At 35.3% G+C, this 15,566-nt stretch overlaps 1 non-coding gene across 1 annotated transcript; it reads left to right on the plus strand.

The window, feature by feature from the left end:
- Positions 1 to 9,431: 9,431 nt before the first annotated feature.
- On the plus strand, positions 9,432 to 9,594 carry LOC126005313 (U1 spliceosomal RNA). Its single transcript, XR_007494451.1, has one exon. It is a non-coding gene; the product is annotated as a U1 spliceosomal RNA (small nuclear RNA).
- The last annotated feature ends 5,972 nt before the right edge of the window (positions 9,595 to 15,566 follow it).

Here is a 15,566-nt window from a genome sequence, read left to right on the forward strand (position 1 = left end):
ATCTCTCTTGGTCCTGTATATTTTAATTCTCTTTACCAGTACTAAATACCCAAGGGATATATATGTATATGTATCTCTCTCTCTCTCTCTCTCTCTCTATATATATATATATATATATATATATGTGTGTGTGTGTGTGTGTGTGTGTGTGTGGTGTGTGTGTGTGCATTTTTTCCCAAATCAAAGTATAAAACGTTGAATTTCACAGAGACATTGGAAAATGACAGCATAGAGTACACTTCACCATGTTTGAGGTAGTGAGTTTATTTCCTGCTACCAACACATGTCATTGAGTACAATCATTGGCACTGCCATTATGCCACAAATAATGTTGTGTGTGAGCATTGCAATCAAGTGTTGGCCCTGAACCTTATGGCAATAGCAGCAAAAGAGTGAGAAGAGAGGATTTCTTTGCTTTGTTTTCCTATGTGTCATAGGAAATGTGCCATTCAAAAATTGAGTTTAGAAATTTTTTTTAACAGCTGAGGCTAGAGGCTGGGAGGAAATCTAGGGTCATTGGTAGATGAAAATTGCTATTGAAACACTGTATGTCTGAATTTTTATTATGGACATATTTGTAAATAATGATGCCTAAATAAATTATTTGGAAATAAAATGCAATCACAGGGCAAGAGAGAGAATAGAGGAGTGTGTGTGTGTGTGTGAGAGAGAGAGAGAGAGAGAGAGAGAGAAGGTCAAAGCATGTGCTAGGCATGCTTTTGTTTGAATTTGATTGGATTTGATCTACAGCACTGCATGATCCCTCAATCCCTGCTGGGAGTGATCTCCAAGCATAAAGCTTGATGTGGATCCCCAAATAAATAAGCAAATAAATGCAATTTTGAAGGTCAAAATGTGCCTTCAAAACATATAAAATTAGAGGAACTATCTGACATTTTCTAAATAATTAGAAATAGAAAATACCATATATATTATCCTAGTTCATTCTGATTGATTTACCATCACTTAGGTAATCGATGGATCATTCATACATTGAATCCTGTAGTTGCTTTGCAGGATTAAATTTAGCTCCAAGTAACTGGGGAACCACCTTGAATTTGAACTCTGACATATTGTGAAATCTGGAGTGCTGCTAGAAAATATATTAATACACAGACTTTACCAAAATTTATTAAATTATAATTTTAATAGATGGAGATAACTAAATTAGTCATTGAAATTTTATAGAATCTTAGATAGGTTTTCTTCACTATCCAAAAGTGGAGGCATACCACTTACTACTGGTATGCTTCCCCCACCCCATCCCTGACACACATACTAAATAACCTCCCAGTTCATACCAAATGACTACAACCTAGTATTTGAATAGCAGAGAAAAACCCAAAAGACTAAAATGCATTAAAATGGACTAGACTCTTACTACTCACAGTTATATTTTTAGACAGTGAATAATAAGCCAACACAACTTCTTATATCCAAATAACTGACATTCTTGAAGCTACAGCTCCGACATTTATAAGGATATTATAAGAAAATTTTTAAGGATAAATTTCAATATATGCCAAAATATGTTATTTGAATATAAAATGATTTTCTTTTTATAATATTTAACCATAAATTTCACTGGAATCTACTTATATTGCCTATTTGTAGAGTGATCCACAATATCCATGAAAATAGATGGCAATTTTTTTTATTTTATTATATTTAAATGATCCTTCTAAGATTCTGAGGACACTTTAAATTCATAGTACCACAAGAATTTTAAAATGATACAAAAATGAATTCTGCAGCCCCTTCCCTGCCTGCCATTACAAGCTAAGACCAGAGTTACAAAATTAACCTCTAGCAGGTGGAGGCACACCAGGCTGGCTGACTGATAAGCAAAAACAGGAGCTGGCAGACCTAGGAGTAACACAACCAGATCACAGGCCTGTGTTTATCCAATCGATAAATGCCACAGCTCTTGAATAACTGTTCTTTGAATTCATTTCTCAGTAGAAGAACAAAAGGAGAGTAATGAAAGCAATGCTGTTAGAGAACTCATTAGAGCCGGTAAGGAAAAAGCAGGCTTTGAGATAATAACTCTTATGGAGACAACAATCTACACCATCTTTTGGTTCACAATAATATCAGTAGGCAGTGTGGTGGTTAGCTAGAGCCATTTGCTTTATCTGTAGAAAGATTACAGAAAGAAGATCAATAACTTCATGGAAAAAAAAAAAACCTTCCAGGTTTGTGCAACCCTCTTTTGAATCTTCTGTTGCTAATTTGGTAATTTTGGTAATATGAATCTCATCCAGTGCTCTTCTGTGTTAGCATTTTAGAAGCAGTTAGCCATGCAGAAAGGCCATACAGATCAGGTCTATTGTCTGAGGGTAAAGGCTCCATTGAACTCTAATGGGAAAAGCATTCTATTAAGACAAAGAACCCTCAGTGCCTTGTTCAAATGAATACTATATCAGAGGCCAAAAGACTCATTTTGATTATCTGAAAAAGAAGTGATTAGAAGGTGCTTTCATTCTGAACCTGAAAGGGGGGGGGGATAAAAGACAGAAGGGAAAATTGGAGTAAGAATAAAAGAATGCCATATTCAGGGAAAACAAAGGGTAAAATTACCTGCATGTTTCCTATAGTGTCTATTGGCAAAACTTTGAAAATTTAGAAGCTTCTTATGCATCATTCTGTGATGCACTTTGTGTACTGCAGAAATTTCTATTTTTTTGCCACTGATAGAGAAAATGATTGTTTTAGTCTTTTAGGTTTTCTATTTAGGTGGTACTATTATGGCAAGTGAGAATACAAAGTTCAATTTTGTTGCCCAAGAGATTGTCTTTTAAGGGATCCCAACTTTTAGAAAGAAAATTCTGGGTTTTTGTCATTAAAAATGTGTAGTAAGTAACTAAAAGGAATAAGGTTGGCTGGCTCTCTGAAGTGTCTTCATCTTTTCTCTAATACTCTTTTTCAGACTTGTTTCTGCCTCTTATTTATCCAACATAAATTGTCCCACAACCTGTTCCTTCCAAAATTGAAAAGAAAACTCTGCTATGTTTCTCCCAGCTTATAAATTATTTTCTAACTTTGTTAGAAAACAACAGTTCATCTGATTGCAATGTCTATTTTCTTCTCATCTGATCCATTTAAAATAACTTCCTATGAAGACCTACATTGAGGAAAGTGCAGTGAGCCTGAAATGTCTCTATCTATTATTACAGAGTTTGCTTTCTGCTCCTCTACACTCCTTCAGGAGCCAACATGAGCCACAGCTAAGCTAATTCTGCTTCAAGATTTTCCCACATCACACAAATCTTGAAGAATTAGGAAACTTAAAAGTGAGTCTCATGTAGCTTTCTTTAAAAAAAAATCTTACATCAAATAAACTTAAACACTTGGTCAGAAGACTGGAGAAACAGAAAAGCTGTCAGAGGCTTTGCCTTGCATGTGGCCAACCTGAGTTTAGTCTCTGGCATTCTGTATGATCTCAGAGCACAACCATGAGTGAGTGATTTCTGAGTGTAGTAGGGTCAGGAGTAATATATGAACATCACTGTATGTGGCCCAAAACCAAAATAGTAAAAAGAAAATTCAATCAGATGTAAGTAAGCTGAGTTTCATGATGCTCTTATATAAATTTTGTTTCTCCTTTGATTTTAATCATTAGAAGGATTGCCAGATGCAGCAAAAAAAGTAAGTAAATAGATGACAAAAAAGATTGCACAACTGAATCTGAATTTTATAAATCAATAATTTTCTTCTATATATAAATTTAAGACAATTACTATTTTACTAAAATTTTTATATATTTTTTTAAATTTTTAATATAAATAAATATATATTTTAAATTTTTTAAATATTCCTAAATATTTACTAAATTACTATTTAATATTTGCATATTTAATATAAACATTTTAATGAAAATGACCCATATAATATTTGATATTCTTATGCCAAAGTTGATAATACATTTCAAAATGTATATTCCTTATCTGAAATTTAACTGTATATCCTGTATTTCACCTGGTAAACTAAGGACTATTGAGCTATTTGTGTAAATGAATCTGGCCTTAAACTTTTAAAATTAGATACATAGTAACGTAAGTACATATTTTATATCATATTCTGAGTATCAATATGAGAAACTAAAGGACGCATTATTTGATGTCACATATTCTTTGTAATATGTTATCACTAATTTATCATTATTCCTCATTGACCTTTTATTGTATTTTCTTGCCAGATGTTTTCTGAGTAGCTATCAATTTCTTCATTCATTTTCTAAATAAACATTTATGTAGTGGTAACTGTGTGCTGCATATTTAACATGCTATATAGGGAGTAAAAATGAGCAGAAGCTAAATATACTTAAGTAATATATTAAGTAGGGAAAATAAGATAAAGAAATAAAACCACAATATGAGATGCAATGAATGAGGGAAGTGAAAAGAGTACAGGTAGAGGTGGGGTGGGGAGAAGGGAGATCTGGGACATTGGTGGTGAGAATGTTGCACCAATAAAGGGGGTGTTCTTTTCATGACTAAAACCCAACTACAATCATATTTGTAATCAAGGTATTTAAATAAAGATATTAATAAAAAGAAAATTATAAATATTGTAAGTAATAAAAAATTAAATAAAGCAGGCATCACTTTTGCCTGTTAGGAACTGGTATTTAAGGGTGAAGTATGAATACAAAAGGATTTCTACAAAGTCTTCTGGAAATGATCAGTTGCAGACCAAAATAGGTATATAACATTCAGTCACTATGGTATTTACTCACTGTTATTGTTTTGTACTTTGCATAGAATGGTAAAAATAATACCCAAAAAATCTAACACACGTGTTTTTAACTTATAATCAAAGACTATTATGGCTAGGATGTGGCTAAAGTACATGAGGCTCAAGATTTAATCCCTGGTAATTCAGGATAACTGAGCATCACTGGGAGACCCTTCCACCACTGCAATAATAACAAATGATATTTTAATTTCATTTTATGGAAACAATTGTGATATACAGAATCCTTTATAGTTGAATTTCATATATACAATGAGTCAGGGCCTTTCCCACCACTAGTGTCAACTTCCCTCCACCAATGGAACAAGAGTACATTCTAGTGCACACCTTTTATCCCTGGCCTGACAGTATAACCGGCCACATTAAGTTTATATTGTTAACGTTTAGGCCCTTGATTTTATTATTGTTGGCTTTGGCTTGGATATTTTATTCTGTCTTTATGTATTTCCCCACCAATGCCTTGAGACCACTTGGTCCCTAACACAAAGCCCTTTTCATTTTCTTCTTAGTTTTAGAGAAAAATGTGGGAAAAGTGGTAAAATAAAGTAATTTGTGTCCCAAGGTTCTATGAAAAAGGCAGGAGCCCTGATAAGAGATAAGAGATAAAATACAATATTAAAAAGGCTGTGTGTGGCATGTGTTTTTGTTTGTTTGTTTTGCATAGGCACAGCAAAATATGGGGAAAATAGAAAGGAAAAATATTTGGCCTAAAAACAGGGAGACTTTACCCATGATGCATCATGGCGTTAGACCAATTACTGGTTTTCAGGCCACAGTGGTGCTCAGGGGTTACTCCTGACTCTACACTAAGAAATCACTCCTGGCAGGCTCGGGAGACCATATGGGATGCCAGTGGATCAAACCTGGGTCTGTCCAGGCTCTGGACATACTAAATTGTCTAACCCCGAAGTCTTTCTCTGTGATCCCAGTAAAAACTCTTCACAATGAAGGTTGTTGTCAGGTTTCTTTAGATAGAGATTCTGGTTTTTGTACAGATCCTATGTTGAAATCAGGGTGACATGGAGTATATTCTAGTTTCATCTCACCCTTAAATGAGATGAAATGCAGAGAACTCTTCCCTGAAAGCAAGTTGTTGCTATTACCAAGTCCTCAGTTTGTCATGTGAACCACCTCTGGAGCAAGTCAATGCCAGGACAACATTTGTGCCTTCCCTGGTATAAGTCCAATTCCCGGATCTGGTGTAGAAAACTGTACTGGTTCCATAGATGGAATCCAAGATTCAGGGGTGAATGGCCAATGTCCCATCTTCTAAAGCCTAAGCCAGGTCTCTATGACAAGTATTCCAGGTGTAAGGCAACACTACAATATAAAAATTATGTGTTCATACCCCTATTAGAAAAGAACTTGTTTGTACACTTAAGATTTTCCCATTTTAATTTGATTATGCAAAAGGAACAATGCCACATGCCACTGGTACGTATGGGAGTAAAAAAAAAAAAACAATCCCAATAATTTAACATAAACTCAGAACACTAGAGAGACATATCTACTAGAATTTTCTACTAAATAAATTCAAGACAATGAATGGGGGAAAACTGCCCAAGATAAGAAAATAGCCAATATGAGTCATATCTATTAAGGAAATATATCTAAAGAAATATTCGAAGGAGATATATATGTCTTTTTTCAGCCTTTTGAAATAGTCTAAGGTGGGTGATAAAATCCGTAGCTTCAACCTGCGATATGGTCTTGTGGAGTCTGAAAAACACTTTCAGCAGTTACATATCAGAATATGTCCTCTAGCTGGGTGCTTCTCAGAAACCTAAACTGGTAGCAAACAAAAAAGATTTTTAAAAAAGAAAAAAAAAAGTCCAGGCTCTTCTCTGTAAGGGTCCTTTCTTTTTTCTCTTGTTTTATTTTCTCTTATTTTCAGTGTAGTTATTACTCCATACCAGTTTTTAGTGCTTCACTTAAATTTGTTTTCTCAAACTTGTTTTAGTTTATGAATCAAAAGTAATGTGCATACATTATATACATATACGTGCATAGATATATATGTGTATACATATGTATAGATATAGATATAGATAGAGAGAATGACTCAACTTCCATTAAAAATGTGGTGCCTGTAAAAAGCTTGGAGGCTTTGAATGGTTAATAAATATTGAGAGCTGTTATACATAGGTTGCTCAAACTCCCACAGTTCTTCAGATTGGTGTTAATTACCAGGAGCTGTTGATCAGACATTTCAGGTCAGACTAATCTTTTCCAACGTGTAAAGCTGTTGTTGCTTACACTTCAGCTGTGGGTCTTGAAGATTTGACTCCTCTTGCTTTGGAGGTTTATACTATTTAAACCTGTGCTTTATAAAGAAATTGCTGTTCTCTTTATCTCATCCAGATTTGGACTCCAGCAAAGTTTTGAGTTGTTGACTTCTGTGCTGATATTAATTTCCTTCTATCTCTCCAATTATTGCAATTTTCCTTTGTTTATATGTCTCTAAGAGACTCAAAGATATGCCTATGTCATAATTCACTCAGCATTCTACCTTAATAAAAGATTTTATCATAAATATCAAGAATATTTGATTAATTTATCTGCTTTAGCATTTATTCTTAATTTTACCCAGTGTCATGTATGTTTTAATACAAAATAAATACCTAAGTGCTAGGGTAGAGCTAACAGGCAAATTGGCATAAAAGAGAATTCAGAGAGATCAACAGTCATTTTCTTCAAAATACTATTTACCTGCCAAGTTCAAGTCATCTCTGGGTCTGTGAAAATTTACCTAGAAGTCTTTGAGAGAATATTTCAGTTATTCCATATACTCCATTTAAAGTAGAGGTGAATGTCTCCTTTGTACCTGCTATTGCTTTCTTGGTCATGTCACATTCCAGAGTCTGTTGTAGAGTCTAAGATAAAAGATGAAGAGCCAACCAAGCTCAGGGTGAGATTACATTCTGCCATTTCCAGTCTCACCTTTTGATTTTCAGAATTTTCTGTTTCACTGTCAAAACAGTAAATGATGTGAAATGATTGCCAGCACAAGCCTCCCAATTCACCGATGAGGTTCAGTGGACTTTGTTCATAAACTGTGAGAAGGCTTAAAGGAAAAAGTCTCAATGGATGGGAAGTTTTACACATGCTCAGTGACAGTTGGGATTACCTTGTATTCCAGCACAATTCCAACCAACCAAGGAATTTGTCACATTTACCTGATAGTTTGCTGTTATAATTTTAAGTATCTTTACTCAGTCAAGCATTAAGATAGCTAAATATGGGGCCGGGCGGTGGCGCTGGAGGTAAGGTGCCTGCCTTACCTGCGCTAGCCTAGGAGACGGACCGCGGTTCGATCCCCCGGCGTCCCATATGGTCCCCCAAGCCAGGAGCGACTTCTGAGCGCATAGCCAGGAGTAACCCCTGCGCGTTACCGGGTGTGGCCCAAAAAAAAAAAAAAAAAAAAAAAAAAGATAGCTAAATACATTGTTTTTACCTTCACAGGAATTAGATAAAAGCATACTTGATATTTCCTTCTCTGTTTATGGATTGGCTGACTATAACTACATAACTCTCATAACATCTTAAGTTTTCTGCATGGGATCAGTGTCATGACAGCAGTATGGATTGTCACTTGGGTTTCATCGAAGAAGGAATGACTCCAAGTCCTTTCTTTGCTTAAGAAATAGTTCTTAATAACTTCTGTTTAGGATTACCCAATATAATTTCAATGCTAATCTTTTGACCTGATATCTCTGAATAATCTTATCCAATTCTTAGCTCCTAAGCATGCCATTCTTGTTTAGAATGAGATACGATTTCTGCTGTAAATTGAGAATTCTTCCTTGTTAAATTATTTTTAAGCATTTATAGAAAATGAGAGAAGAAAAATGAAAGGGTTACTCATGATTTTCCTTTGTTTCTATAATCTTGCAATCATCTCTTGCTATTTTTAGAATGCCACCTCTTCTCCTGGGAAAGAGAAAAAAAATATGTCTTCTTTGCATGGTTGAGGAAAGTCAGGTAGAGGTCAATCTTTAGTATAATGTATCTTTTGTGAGTTGGGTCAAAGTTGTAGCAGTGCTTCAATTCTTGATAATATTTTAATATAAATTTAAAATTTTTCTTATATAATTCCCCTATATTTGTGAATGTTTATGTTTTACCTCCTATTTCTTTTTATTTTTTCTTCTTTTTTTTAATGGAAAGGTTTGCTTAATAGAAAATAGAAGGCATGAACAGGAGAGATAGTTCAACAGCAAGCCATTTCCTGGCATCCCATATTGTTCCAAGCCGGCCAGGAGGGATTTCTGAGTGCAAAACTAGGAATATCCCCTGAGTGTGACCAGGTGTGGCTCCCCAAAAACAAAAGCAATAACAGAAAAACAACCAAACAAAAGAAATAGAAGGCAACGGAAAAGAAGTTGACAATGAGAAACAGACTAAATTTGGGGATTGTTGGTTTTATTTATGCACTCCCAGCCAAACGAAGACTTCAAATATTTTCATGTTTTTCTGTATGCTAAGCCTTGTAAGTAAAAGAAAGCAATAATGATAAGAACTATATAGCAAGTTAAAAATTATTATGGTGGTGAAATTATTCATATTATCACTAAAGAAAGAAAGCATTAAGAAAAATGAGTATTTTTTATTTGAAAACATTATTTGTGGAAAATTCAAACATTTAAATAAACAGATAAATATAAAGAATAAGATTTATACTTACCTGGCAGAGGCGATTCCATGATCATGTAGGTGGTTCCCCAGGGTGAGGCTCGCCCATTGCACTCTGGGCATGCTGACCCATGCAATTTCCCCAAATGTGGAAAACTCGACTGTGTAATTTATGGTAGTAGGGAACTGCGTGCACATTCTCCCCTAAAAAAAAAAATAAGAATATATTTAGATAAGATTCTCTAATCCTTCTTTTCATTCCTCACTTCTAACCACACTTAAATATATTAATATAAATTTTAATGCTTATGATAATACTAGAGTTAGCTCTCTTGAAGAAATCAAAAGCAAATATTTAAAATTGAGGGGGCAATATTTTCACATATACTACCATCTATCAACTCAAATTAGTTAGCAAAACCTGATTAGAAGAACTGAAATTTGATCAGAACTAGTGCATGCATATTTTATCTTGATCTAAATGACTAGATACTTAGAATAAAGGGTTATGGGAGATCTGTAACTTGAGCAGATAAAAAGGTCAATAATTCAGATGATACCGTGGAGACTCTGGTACAATAGATAATTTCTGAATCCAAACGAGAGGTGAAAGTGTTAAGATGCAGAGTCAAAGGACAAGGCCATCACAATTGAAATAAAGCAACCAAAGACATTATTAGCCAATAGTCCCAAACTGACCATTCAGTCTCCTCCTGGTTACCCTATCTAGGGTTTATATAGGGTGGAAATGAGGAAGTTCTAGTTTCTGATAATCTTTAAAAGGATTGGCTGCTGTCTAGAGTACCTTCTACTGCTTTCTTGTGTCCTTTCCAGACAGAGTAGCTGATATGGCCAGATATCTCAGGGGGTGTTAATGGAAACTTGGGGTTGAGAAAGAAAAGCCTAAGAGGTTTACAACATGAAAACTTTACAAAATGGCATTCTTCCATTTCAGAACCTAAGACCCTACAAAAGGAAATAAGAGGAAGGGAAAAAAGGAATAAAGGTGGTATATTTGTTGTAAGGAATATATATATGAAATATATGAATATATATTTGAATGTGAAATATCCATTTGAATATTCAATGTGAAAATTCAATATGAATGAATGAAATATGAAATATATATAGAGAACTATTAATCCCTAAGCAACCATTTACTTCTAGGTAATCCTGACAATAAGTGTCTCTGAATATCTTAGAATAAGAATCAACAATCCATTGGCAAAATGTGTGAACATTTCTCTCACATTTAAAAAACCACTCAAATGACTCAGCAGACATATAAATCTTTGTTTCTTTAAAAATGCATGGTTAAGACTATTAATGTATATCTTCAGGGTGATCTGTTAGAACTGGAAATTAATCAGTAGGAAACAATAACCTCTGAAAGTCTTTGCTGCTGACTAAATAAATGTAAGATAAAATTAGTACAAATGGGTAATAAGAAATGATTTCCATATTTTACTGACAAGTAATGTTAGGAATCATTATCCTAATGGCTTATGAACTTCCTGCATTATCAAATGACATTCTAGAATAATATTATGATCAGGAGCAGAATTATTCATCTCAGCATGACATAAGTAAGGTGGTTCTGTAGTTTCTTAAACATAACATATATGAAGAATGATTTTATCACATTAAAGAATAATTATTAAATTTATTTATTTTTTGGGCCACACCTGGTTATGCTTAAGGGTTACTCCTGGCTATGCGCTCTGAAATTACTCCTGGCTTGGGGACCATGTGGGACGCCCGGGGATTACCGAGGTCTATCCTAGGTTAGCTTGTTCAAGGCAAACACCCTACCGCTTGCACCACAGCTCCGGCCCCTAATTATTAACTTTATTGAAACAAAGAAAAGCTTAGAATTACTTATTTTAAAGTTTAAAAATATTTAGAACCTAAATATTTTGCTATTTTCCTGTAGATATATATACATACTATATGTATTTATATTCATATTATCATAATTCTTGTCTCTTCCTAATTATTTAAGATAAGAAATCAATCCTTATGACCTAAATAATTATATACAGTAGATACACTAAATGTAAGAGTCTGTAAAGAGAAAATTTGAAATTCTTATTATCCATAATATCTTTCTATTTCCAATACTGGACTTAATTTCTTATTCAAAATAGTATAATTTATTTGGATTGTTCTTAGAGTTGTCCTGTTAATTACACAAAGAGAAATGAAACACTGAACTGAAATAGAATTGAGAAAGAAAATATCAACTCCCATCATGACAATTCATGTGAATCAAATCTCAGTCTTCTGTAGGAGGTCAGAACTAGTGTGAAAGCAGTAGTTCAAAATGTTCGGGATGGGAAACTATGCCTGCCCAGTGGGGACCAACTGTAAAAAATTGTGAGTGCTGCCTGTGTGTGTCTATCTCCTGTCCTGTCTCATGAAACACTTGGGAGTGGGCTGAAAAGAGGCTCCAGAAAACTCGCTCTCCCAGAAGCTCATTCTAGGGCAGGAACGCCAAGGAACTGCTTCATAATGTGAAAACTGGCTATAAACAGTACTTTGCAGAAGCCAGGTCCCCTGCTTGTGACATCAGGCTGGGGAAATCTATGAAACTACACCTGCCCAGTGGGGCCCGATTGAAAAATTGTGAGTGCTGCCTGTGTATATCTATCTATCTCCTGTCGTGTCACGTGAAGCTTGGGAGTGGGCCGAAAAGAGGCTCCAGAAGAGCACTTAGATGCGCTTCACTACGCGGCCATGCACTCTTTCTAAGGAAAGAACACCATAGCAACAAGAAGAAAAAAATCACACTAAGAACTGTGCTGGATCACTGAAGCCCAGCATTTCTCTCCGGACTGTCTTCTCTGCTGTGTGCTTGGGCCTAAGATTTGATCCTGTGTGAGGCTTCATCTATGGAGGACTCCCCTCCCGTGGAGGCAAGTTGACCCACCCAGAAAGGTTGGAGTCAGAGGAGTGTGGCTGCATACATCATTTAGCCAAAGAATACCACCACAACACGTAGAAAAACCCACAATACAAGTGTGACAATGGGGAAACAACGCAGGCCAGCATCAGACATAGAGAATGAAGATGACAACTCTGATGACCAGATAATGACCAACCAACTAATCAACCTCTCAGGTAAGGACTTTACACAGCAATATGGAAGATGCTCAAAGAACTCAAAGAAACCATGGATCTTGTTGAACAAAACACTAACAAGAACCAAGAAAATATGAAGACAGAAATCACAAAACTCCAAACTGAAATAAAATGTCAAATAACAGGCCTGAAAAACTCAGTAAACGAAGTGAATGACAAAATGGATAAGCTCTGGGACAGGGTAACAGAAGCTGAGAATAGAATTGGTGCTGTGAAAGATGAGATAAATAACAATTTCATTAGCAGGAGAGATTGGAAAAAAAACTTAAAGCAAATGAACAATGGAAAAATTGGTCAAAGAATGGGAACAGATGAAAATATAAGTCTATGATAAGCTCAACAGAATCATTGGAGTGCAAGAAAATTTCCAGAAAGAATCAACGGTCAAGAACATCATTAAAGAGAAACTTCCAGAGCTAAAGAATATATGTGATCATATCCTGCATGCTCTAGGAGTACCAACGAAAAGAGACCCCAGAAAAAATACCCCAAGACACATCCTAGTCACAATGATGAATCCCACAGATAGAGACAGAATTCTGAAAACAGCAAGATCAAAAAGGGAAATTACATTCAAGGGAACATCCTTGAGATTTACAGCAGACCTGAAACCAGAAACACTCAAGGCCAGAAAGCACTGGTGGGATATTGTAACAAGACTGAATGAAATGAATGCATCACCTAGAATACTGTACCCAGCAAAACTCACTTTCCGGTTTGACGGAAGAATACATGGTTTCACAGACAAAAAACAGCTAAGAAACTTTACAGACTCAAAACCAGTCATAAGAGAAAAATTGAAAGACCTAATTTAAGACAAGACTAACCGAAAGACACACCAAATTTTGATATAAAGATGGCATTAAATCCCAGGACAATTCTTTCTCTCAATGTCAATGGACTAAATGCACTAGTTAAGAGACACAGAGTGGCTAAATGGATCAAAAAACTCAATCCAACCTTCTGCTGCCTACAAGAAACGCACCTGAACAGTCAGAACAAACATAGACTCAAAATAAATGGCTGAAGAAAAATTATCCAAGCAAAAATACCCATAAAAATGCTGGAGTGGCCATACTAATATCAAATAATGCAAACTTTATACTCAGGAAGGCTATAAGGGACAAATATGAACATTTTATATCAATCAAGGGGTATGTAGAGCAGGAAGAAATCACTCTCCTAAACATATATGCACCAAATGAAGGTCCAGCAAAATATTTAATACAATTGTTGACAAATCTGAAAAATAATATCAATAACAACACAATAATTGTGGGGGACCTCAACACGACTTTCTCAACACTGGATAGGTCAACCAGACTGAAACCCAACCAGAATATACTAGACCTGAGGAGAGAAATGGAAGAAAGAGGACTAGTGGATATATATATAAGGACACTCCATCCCCAGAAACCTGGATACACATTCTTCTCCAATGTACATGGGACATTCTCCAGTAAAGACTACATGCAGGCACATAAAACATACCATCATAATATAAAGAGGATAGAAATTTTGCAGGCTACCTTCGCTGACCACAAGGCTCTAAAATTATTTGTGAATTCCAAAGGGACACAGAAGAAAAACATTAACACCTGGAAGTTAAACAGCCTCATACTGAATAACCAGTGGGTCCGAGATAAAATCAAGGAGGAAATCAAAAGGTTCCTAGAAAGACACAAAATATCAGAACTTATGGGGCACAGCAAAAGCGGTACTGAGAGGAAAATTTATAGCTTTGCAAGCACACATCAGGAAGGAAGAAGGGGCTTACCTGAGTAGCTTAATGACACAGCTAATAGAACTAGAATGTGCTCAACTAAATGACCCAAAAATATGGAGACAGAAGGAAATAGCAAAGCTGAGAACAGAAATCAACAAATTGGAAACCCAAAAAACAATCCGAAAGATAAACGAAAGCAGAAGTTGGTTCTTTGAAAAAATAAACAAGATTGATATGCCACTGGCAAAACTAACAAGGAAAGAGAGAGAAAAACTTGATAACTCGTATTAGGAATGCAAAAGGAGAGATCACTATTGATATGGCAGAGATTCAAAGGATTATCAGAAACTACTATGAGAAACTCTACGCCACTAAAAATGAGAACCTGGAAGAAATGGATGAATTCTTGGACTCTTATAATTTTCCACAGTTGAAGGAAGAGGATGTAGCATATCTAAACACCCCCATCACTACTGAAGAAATTATAATGGTAATCAAATGTCTACCCAAAAACAAAAGCCCAAGCCCAGATGGATTCACTAATGAATTCTTTCAAACTTTCCAAGAGGAACTATTACCAATCCTGGCAAGACTCTTCATGAAACTGAACAAAAAAAAAAAAAAAAAAAAAAAAAAAAAAAAAAAAAACACTTCCAAATAGCTTTTATGAAGCCAACATTACCTTGATACCTAAACCAGACAGAGATCCTACCAAAAGAGAAAATTACAGACCAATATCGCTGATAAATGCAGATGCAAAGATCCTCAACAAAAATCCTGGCAAATAGGATTCAATGCCTCATTAACAAGATCATCCACTATGATCAAGTAGGTTTCATCCCAGGAATGCAAGGCTAGTGTAACATACATAAATCTATCAACATAATACACAACATCAACAACAAGAAAAATAAAAATCACATGATCATATCAATAGATGCAGAGAAAGCATTTGATAAGGTCCAACACCCATTCTTGATCAAAACTCTCAGCAAGATGGGAATGGAACGAACCTTTCTCAATATAGTTAAGGCCATCTACCACAAGCCAGAGGCAAATATTATCCTCAATGGAGAAAAAATGAAAGCCTTTCCTCTAAATTCTGGCACAAAACAAGGCTGTCCTCTCTCACCACTCCTATTCAACATAGCACTGGAGTTACTTGCAATAGTGATTAGGCAAGAAAAAGATATCAAGGGAATCCAGATAGGAAAGGAAGAAGTCAAGCTCTCACTGTTTGCAGATGACATGATGCTCTACTTAGAAAACCCTAAAGTCTCTACAAAATGTTTCTAGAAACAATAGACTCATA

Source organism: Suncus etruscus, chromosome 3, assembly GCF_024139225.1.
Source record: "Suncus etruscus isolate mSunEtr1 chromosome 3, mSunEtr1.pri.cur, whole genome shotgun sequence".
Classification (NCBI taxonomy): domain Eukaryota; kingdom Metazoa; phylum Chordata; class Mammalia; order Eulipotyphla; family Soricidae; genus Suncus; species Suncus etruscus.